Raw genomic sequence first — 8,349 nt, 5'->3', positions numbered from 1 at the left:
CACACTCTGGCTCTGGCCGCTGAGTCCAGCCTGGGTCCACCATTCATCTGCTGGTGTCCATGGGCCAGTGGTGACCTGCTCAGTGCCACTGTCTCCTCGTCTCTGGAATGGCCGTCTCTGGAATGGCCATCAGGGCAGTGTCAGCCTCATGGACAGAGGGGAGGACCAGGCGAGTGCACCCAGGGTAGACCTGGGCAGGTGACAGTGCCCTGGACCAGGAACAGCTGGCTGTACCCTCACTGCTGCTGTCATACTGGGAACAGCCCTACGAGGCTTTGAGAGCCTGTCCCCCTGCAGGGCGCGACCGACCTGGCAGTGGGGCTCTCCTGTGGTGTTGGGTCCTCTGAGCTGAGGTCACCCGGCTGTCTCATCACCGCGGGCTCCGTGTCAGCGCTCCACCATGCCTCAGCTGCTCTCCCTGAGGGCTTGTTTATTTCGTTATCTCCCCGGAACACCTGGGCCCAGCAGAGCCAGGCCGACCACAGGTCATTACACACAGCTTCGCTAAGGGGACCCATGGAATGATTGTCAAATGCTTGTCGACCTCCTCTCTTCCTCCAAATAGCATCTAATACATAATTTGTTATACAGAGTCTGTTGGTCTCCAGGAGGGCTGGTTCCAGACCCGCCCCCGCCCTCAGATACCCAGATCCGAGGATGCACAGGTCTGTGAGGCAGCATGGTGCAGTACTTGCAGAGAACCTGCACAATCCTCCCATAGACTGTCCCTCATCCTGGATGGCTTGCAATCCTCCCTAATTCAATGTAAATACTACATAAATAATTGTGCCGCATTGTGGAATAATGACTTGTCTGTACACATCAGTGCAGATGCAATTCTTTTTCAAACATTCTTGACCCACAGTTGATTGAATCCATGGATAGGGAAGGTATGGATATAGAGGGCCAACTGGACTGTTTCATTGCAAAAATATTTTATGTGGTTTTTTATAGAAAAGTTACCTGCTTATACACAGGGAAAGGAGGAAGGGAGGGAGGGAGAGAATGTATCTTACTGCTCTCTTTGTGAGAAAATGTCCTCATCTTGGAGGCCACCTACCAGGGACTCACAGTGTGTAGAAAACTGCCTGTTTCAGAGGACCGATACCTCGGCTGGACATTTTTAAATAGTCCAGAGCTCCAGTTTTCCATTACTGCCATCTTACAACTAACGAGCCAATCCTGATGGGGTTTTATTAACAGGAGTCCACCCTACTCAGACTTCCTGTTCCCCCAATGGCCCTCTTCTGTCCCGGATCCCATGCAGGATACCTCACCATATTTAGCTGCATGTCTCCTTGGGCCCTTTGGCTGTGACCGTTTCTCAGATTTTAAGGTCTGAAAAGCCCTGGTGGCCTTATGGGTCCTCCTCCCCACCCTCTAGCCTGGTGCACGGCCCCAAGAGGGCCTTAGATGAAGCTCCCAGGACCGAGGGGAGCCACAGAAGTAGCTGGTGGAAGAACCGAGATCAGACCCCCTACTCTTGCCCTCTCCATGGTAAGCGTGCCACCAGGTGGGGGGCTCCATGACAGCCCAGGGAGACGCAGCACAGTGAGGAACCTTGGTTGACAGGCACCTGGCCGGCGGCTGAGGAGCTTTGGTGGCCTCTCCAGGCCCCTCAGGCCTTCCCCAGCAGGCTCCTCTTCAGGTGAGAGCTGTCCTCCTTGCACGGTGCCAACTCCGCCTTCCTCTGCAGCGACACTCGCCCGCCTGTCCCCTGACGTCCAGCACCTCCCCACCACTTGTACCTCCTGTCAGCTGGCCCTGGGCTTGTCCTGACTCCCCTCCCCGCCCACTCCCTGTCCCTCCCTTTCCCACTCTTGACCAGGAGAGGATTGGGGACTTAAAACACAAAGTTGAAACCCGTGACCTCGGGTCTATTTCTTTCATTTCTTAAGCTAAATTCCAAAGGGGTAATTGCATTAGTCATCGGCAAATCCGGCCTTCCCTATGGGGCCGGCTCCTCCTCCTCCTCTCAGGGAGCTGGGCACCGTTGAAAAAGCCCACACTGGGTGTCCAGCCTGTGCTCCCTGGGAAGCCTGTCCCTCTCTGTCCTCACACCTTCCCCTTGCAGACAGAATGACAGAAGGCTCCCAGGAGGCCGCTGGAGGAGGACGAAGGAGGGGGGCTGGAGGGAGGCCCAGCAGAGGGCAGGTCAGAGGGCTGGACTGTGCTGCAGGACTTGGGTGGGAAATCCTGCCCGGCGACAACCGCAGCTGCTGGTCAGAACCGACACAAAGGTCTGTCACTTTCCTGGGGGGTTGGCATTTTCTGCTGGGCAGTGGGCTGTGGACAGGCGCAGGAAATTCCCTGGGACCATTCGGTTTTCTCTTGTCGGGTTCCAGCACCCGCATGAGCACTGAGGTATCAGAGGTGGCCTTGATCTGTCCATGAGCTTTCCTCCCACATACCTTCACTTCCTCTCACTGTACCTTCACTTCCTCTCACTGCACCTTCACTTCCTCACACTGCACCTTCACTTCCTCCCACTGCACCTTCGCTTCCTCACACTGCACCTTCACTTCCTCCCACTGCACCTTTACTTCCTCTCCATATACCCTTACTTCCTCCCACTGCACCTTCGCTTCCTCCCACTGCACCTTCGCTTCCTCTCACTGCACCTTTACTTCCTCTCCCTGTACCTTTACTTCCTCTCACTGCACCTTCGCTTCCTCTCACTGCACCTTCGCTTCCTCTCACTGTACCTTCGCTTCCTCCCACTGCACCTTTACTTCCTCTCCATGTACCCTTACTTCCTCTCACTGCACCTTCGCTTCCTCTCACTGCACCTTCACTTCCTCTCACTGCACCTTCACTTCCTCTCCCTGTACCTTCACTTCCTCTCCCTGTACCTTCACTTCCTCCCACTGCACCTTCACTTCCTCCCACTGCACCTTCACTTCCTCCCACTGCACCTTCACTTCCTCTCACTGCATCTTCACTTCCTCTCCCTGTACCTTCACTTCCTCTCACTGCACCTTCACTTCCTCCCACTGCACCTTCACTTCCTCCCACTGCACCTTCACTTCCTCTCACTGCACCTTCACTTCCTCTCACTGCACCTTCACTTCCTCCCACTGCACCTTCACTTCCTCTCCCTGTACCTTCACATCCTCTCACTGCACCTTCACTTCCTCTCCCTGTACCTTCGCTTCCTCCCACTGCACCTTCACTTCCTCTCACTGCACCTTCACTTCCTCTCACTGCACCTTCACTTCCTCCCACTGCACCTTCACTTCCTCTCCCTGTACCTTCACTTCCTCTCACTGCACCTTTACTTCTGCGGTTGGTTCCATGAACCCTGTGTGGCCGAGACCCACAAGCTCTTTTCACAGAGGGAATTTTGGGGATGGGCTTGTGATCACAAATAAAAATTCATTCATTTTGCATTACTTTTGTTATTTACAAACAAATGATAGATAAGTTTTTTAAAAAAATAGTTGCTACAAGAAAACCACTTTTCTGTCATTAGTTAATCATTCCGGGCTGATGGCAGGGACGGGGGCAGAGGTATTTTCCGTGTTTCATGGCTGCTGTGGTTTTGAGGAGCACCCCCAGGCCCACGTGTTGAAGCCTGGACACTACCTGTGGCACTGTGGGGAGAGGCTGGAGCCCCCGAAGGCGCCTCCTAGAAGTCCTCTGTGACGTCAGGGTGTGTCTTTGAAGGGGACAGTGGCCCCTCCCCTCCTTTCTCTCATTCCTGCCACAAGGTGAGCAGCTTCCTCTGCCGTGAGCTCCACGGAGGTGTGCTGCCTCCCGAGTGGTCCAGAAATAACAGGACCGAGAACTGTGGACTGAGACCCTCAGAACAGAGTCAGACAAACCTTTCCTCGTTTTAATTTGATCACCTGGGGTGACTTGTTACAGCGGCGGAACGCTGGTTAACATATTAGCTCTTCTGACATAAACTGTGCCTCCTGTGGGCCAGAGATGGCGTGGGCAAGGGGGTACTGAGAGGAGAAAGACACTGCCCTGCTCCTGAGGGTCCAGAGGGCAGAGCAAAACAGACCTCTTAACAGAAAAAATCGTACGTGTACAGAAATACGGGTGTGCTGTCACAGAGATGTTAACGAATGCAGTGAAAGGACAGAGGAACAGCTGGGTCCAGAGGAGCCAGGAGCTGACACCTGTAAGCAGGGCAGGGACTCCCCCTGGCCCACCACAACCGAATCCTGGCACCGACCACCGTGAGGTAGCACAGACCCCTTAAAACTGCTCCGACTTCAGACGCCAGCCACTGAGTTCAGGGGTCCCTCGGCCACCTGCACTTCTGACCGACTGAGCCCCCTGGAAGAGATAGATTGCTACAAGGACTCAGAGTGCAGTAACGCGCTGTTCTTGAGGTTGTGGTTTTATTAGAAAGGGCCCAGAGGGGACAGCCACACGAAGAGATGGGGCGAGGTCTCGGAGCCCGGTGCAGAGCGTTGGAGCCGTCTCCATGCAGCTGGCACGCCCGGCTACAGCCCTCTACAGCGCCACCTTTGCTTTCCCTTCACTTATGGAATCCTCAGCCCAGAAGCCACCACCTGCAGCCCCTCCTCCTGGCTCAGAGACCCAGCCTTCTGCCCTCAGGTCATCCCACCCTGAAGCCATCTGGCCTCCGTTAGATTAGGGTGACATGAGACCCACTGGGGCTCAGAACAAGGGACACTTGGGCTCTCAGGAGATGGCAGGGTGCTCAGCTGGGAGAAAGGCGAGCCCTTACCGTGCAGTGTGCTCCATGCTGTCGGGAATCCCAGCCAACAGCCAAGGGTCACTGGAGGTGTGGACTCAGGGGTCACTTCCCACGACCACCAGCTAAGCTGGATTCCCGTGGCCTCTCCTTCCTCCGGCTCCCACACCCGTGGCTCGGGCTCCTCTTCCCAGCTCCTCTGACCCCCCCACCTGGTTGCGTAAAGCGGAGGTGCCAACCCCCAGCCAACGGGAGCGCTGGGGGGTCTCTTCAGGAGGACCCTCCCTCCCAACTACCCTCCCCTCAAGATGGTGGGTCAAACCTCGTCATCATGGAAACCACGTGTGCGGAGTCCCTTGGAGATTCAGGGACGTCCTGAGAGCTGCCGTCTGTCTCGCTCGTGTCCTCACACCTGGAGCAGGGGCTGGGCCTGGTGGGCGGTGCGGGGCCTGGGTTCTGGTCAGCGCGGCCTGCCGACTCCGCGTGCCTGTGGGCCTGCCTCCTGCCCGCTCGGCCCTCTCTCTCCGTGCCCCTGAACCCCCGGTGAGGACTGCACACAGGGGGGTCCCCGGGCCTCCTCCAAGCTGCTTTAGCTCACCAAGTCCCCAGGGAGCAGCAAGCCACTTCCTCGGACGGTGAGGCCCAGAAAGGGGACAGAGAAACTGCTCCTCAGGACCTGGTGAGGGCCTCTGCCTGGGCCACTCTTCCTACCACTGGGCTCGTCCTCGCCCCTCCCGGGAGGTGAGAGGAGATGGTCACTGTCCTGCCCTGCGGATTAGCCCCAAGGCCCCGCCGTGAAGAGGAGGCTTCTCCCTGCCTGAGCCGGTGCCTGCTGATGGGAGCCCCCTTGGGAAGGAGGCCTGCGACTGTGACATCAAGACTCTGATTCTCTCTCCTCCCTGAGACACCGTGAGGCCGTCCAGGTGAGGAAGGAGGGCGTGCTGAGTCCTGCCTCAGCTGGACTTCCCCTTCCTCCCATCCATCAGGCCATGTGTGCAGCGACGCCCACCGTCGCCTGCGGTTTGCTGGGCACAGTGTCAGACACCTGCTGCAGCAGGCCTGAGACTCTGAACCTCCCTGGGCTGGCGAAGGGTTCACTCCTTTGAGGGAAGACAAACCAGTAAATGGAGGCTGTGATGGGGGTAATACTGCTATGAAGAAGAGCAGAACTGGGGAAGCCCTGGGAGAATGCTGGCCAGGTGGACTTACCTGGGGAGACCCAGGACCGCTGTGCAGGGGGGTATTTGAGGGATAGAGGGAGATTGCTGCAGAGGTGACATATGCAAAGGCCCTGAGGCAGGAGTCCATCTCACAGCCCCAGTAAGTCAGCACTATTATCAGTCTGTCTTTAAAAACAAAACAAAACAAAAAAAACCTCTTTGCTCTCCAGTTACTCATCTTCACACTCCTCCTGCTTCACCCATCTCTCTCTCTTTTTCCCTCTTTTCCCTTCTATTGTTCTCCTCTCCATTCATCAGTCTTTCTGAGCAGTATTCTGGAGCAAACTGATTCTGTCCAGAACAGGCTAAGTTTTAGAAGAGGTGGGGGAGAAGGGCGGAAGAGGAAACCTGTCCGTTGAGTGAAGCCCACCGCCCCACTGCCCCACGCCACCCAACGCCCTAGGTGGCGCCTCCCGTGCCCGCGACCTGCTGTCTCTGGGCTGCCTGCAGAGCAGCTCTCGGCTCTCCACCAGGGATGCCACTGGGAACCCAGCCCACAGCACCTGCTGCCACCTCTGAGGAACGTGGGCAGCGGGGCCGGGAGGGCAGGAGGGGTACCCAGGAGCAGGTTTCTCCGTCTGGAGCACCTTCCGAGCACGCCCCAGGGTTGCCAGGGACCCCCTGGGCCTGGGTCACATCAGTGTCCTCCGCCCTGCTCGGCCACCGTGGGGAGGGGAGAAGTAGGAGCTCTCGAGCTGGCCCAGTTCCTGAACACCGCGTCCCACCAGCGGCAGGACTTCCCCGGTCCCTTTCTTAACGGTGCGGTGCGCAGGAAGACGTGCAAGGGTCAGGCCCCGGCCTGTAAAGGAGGACTCTCGTCCACCAAAGAGGAGTGCGGCACGTGGCTCAGTGGTGGCGAGATTGGCCAGCATGTCCAGGCCCTGAGTTCCATCCCGTGTGTGTGGGGGGGACAGACCAGGGCAGAAACAGGGAGAAGAAATAGAGAAGGGAGAGCGAAGTGTCTTTCAGGGCCCAGGGACCACCGTTGCCACAGATGCTCAATCTTCGAGGCACCGTTGGGGGGGGAACCCTGGTTTTCCTCTCGGTGGAGACTGCTGCAGCCTGGCTGGGCACAGACCACGAGCCACTCGAGCAGGAACAAACTTCATTTCTGAACTCACAGGAACGCCACCCACGCGGCCCTTCCAGGCACACCACACACCCACGGAACTCCCTCCACCAACTTCACCAGCCAGGGCGAACTCCCCAGGAGTCCCCGCCAGAACTCCAAGGTAGCGGGCGCCCCAGGCGGACAGCAGGGGCTATGTACAATTGAATACACAGCTTAACTTAACCATCAATCTCAATTGCTCACCCCGCAACCACTCCTGGCAAGAGCCATGCCTCATCCCGACTTGGCTGAGGCCCTCAACAGGAGACTAGATAGACAGGCTCTCTCGAGTGCTGGCGCCACAAGCCAGACTGAGTGTCGGCCTGGACCGTGGACACTTCCTCTGTGGCGCTCTCCCGGCACCTCTGCATCGCACAGTACAGTCCATGGCCATGGCCACGGCCTGCTCGGCCTGCGGCCGCTCACCATGGGCCTCCGCTCTCTGCTCTGTACATGAGTCTGTTTCCCAGGCACTGAAATTGGCTGAGTGCTGGGCAGGACCACTTCTCCCGGCCTCCTCCCGGCCGGCCCTGCAGTGGCTCTTCCTGGGGCAGTTCTTGACCCTGAAGGCTCGTCAGCCACCTCGGGCCCATGGGATCCCGTCCTTCTGTTGTGTCTGGTTTAGATGAAGAGGTCGCGGGTGCGTCTATAGGGCAGGAGCAGGCTGCGAACCCGCAATCCAGGAGTGTCCTCGGCTGGAGTGTCCCCGAAGTCCTGGATACTGTGTGTGACAGAGAGGAAGGAAGGAGATCAAGGAGGAATGGGGACTGCTTAAAAAGAACCCTGGAAGGACGTCACTTGTTCCTTCACTCTTCCTGTGCGTGAGGGGCGAACCAGCCCACAGAGCTGAACACTAACTGCCCCCCCAACCCCCATCCCACAGGCACCCAACACTACTAACTGCCCCACCCCCACCCACAGGCACCCAACACTACTAACTGCCCCACCCCCACCCACAGGAGCTGAACACTAACTGCCCCCCGCCCCCACCCCCGCCCACAGGAGCTGAACACTAACTGCCCCCCGCCCCCACCCCCGCCCACAGGAGCTGAACACTAACTGCCCCCCGCCCCCACCCCCGCCCACAGGAGCTGAACACTAACTGCCCCCGCCCCCACCCCCGCCAACCCCCACCCACAGGAGCTGAACACTAACTGCCCCCCAACCCCCATCCACCCCACAGGCGCTGGATACTAACTGCCCCCCCTGCCCCCCCCAGCCCACAGGAGCTGAACACTAACTGCCCCCCCAACCCCCATTCCACAGGCACCCAACACTGCTAACTGCCCCACCCCCACCCACAGGAGCTGGACACTAACTGCCCCCCACCCGCCCCCACCCCCACC

At 58.2% G+C, this 8,349-nt stretch overlaps 1 long non-coding RNA gene across 1 annotated transcript; it reads right to left on the bottom strand.

Annotated features, from left to right (window-relative positions):
* Nucleotides 1-4,333: 4,333 nt before the first annotated feature.
* LOC144367096 (uncharacterized) lies at nucleotides 4,334-7,878 on the bottom strand. The gene is made up of 2 exons (XR_013426320.1): nucleotides 4,995-7,878; nucleotides 4,334-4,884 (listed from the first exon to the last, which is right to left on the bottom strand). It is a non-coding gene; the product is annotated as an uncharacterized LOC144367096 (long non-coding RNA).
* Between the last annotated feature and the right edge of the window lie 471 nt (nucleotides 7,879-8,349).

Source organism: Ictidomys tridecemlineatus, chromosome 10 (genome assembly GCF_052094955.1).
Source record: "Ictidomys tridecemlineatus isolate mIctTri1 chromosome 10, mIctTri1.hap1, whole genome shotgun sequence".
In the NCBI taxonomy this organism is placed as follows: Eukaryota; Metazoa; Chordata; class Mammalia; order Rodentia; family Sciuridae; genus Ictidomys; species Ictidomys tridecemlineatus.
The sequence above is the reverse complement of the archived record's forward strand: the minus strand, read 5'-3'. Positions and strand labels throughout refer to the sequence as shown.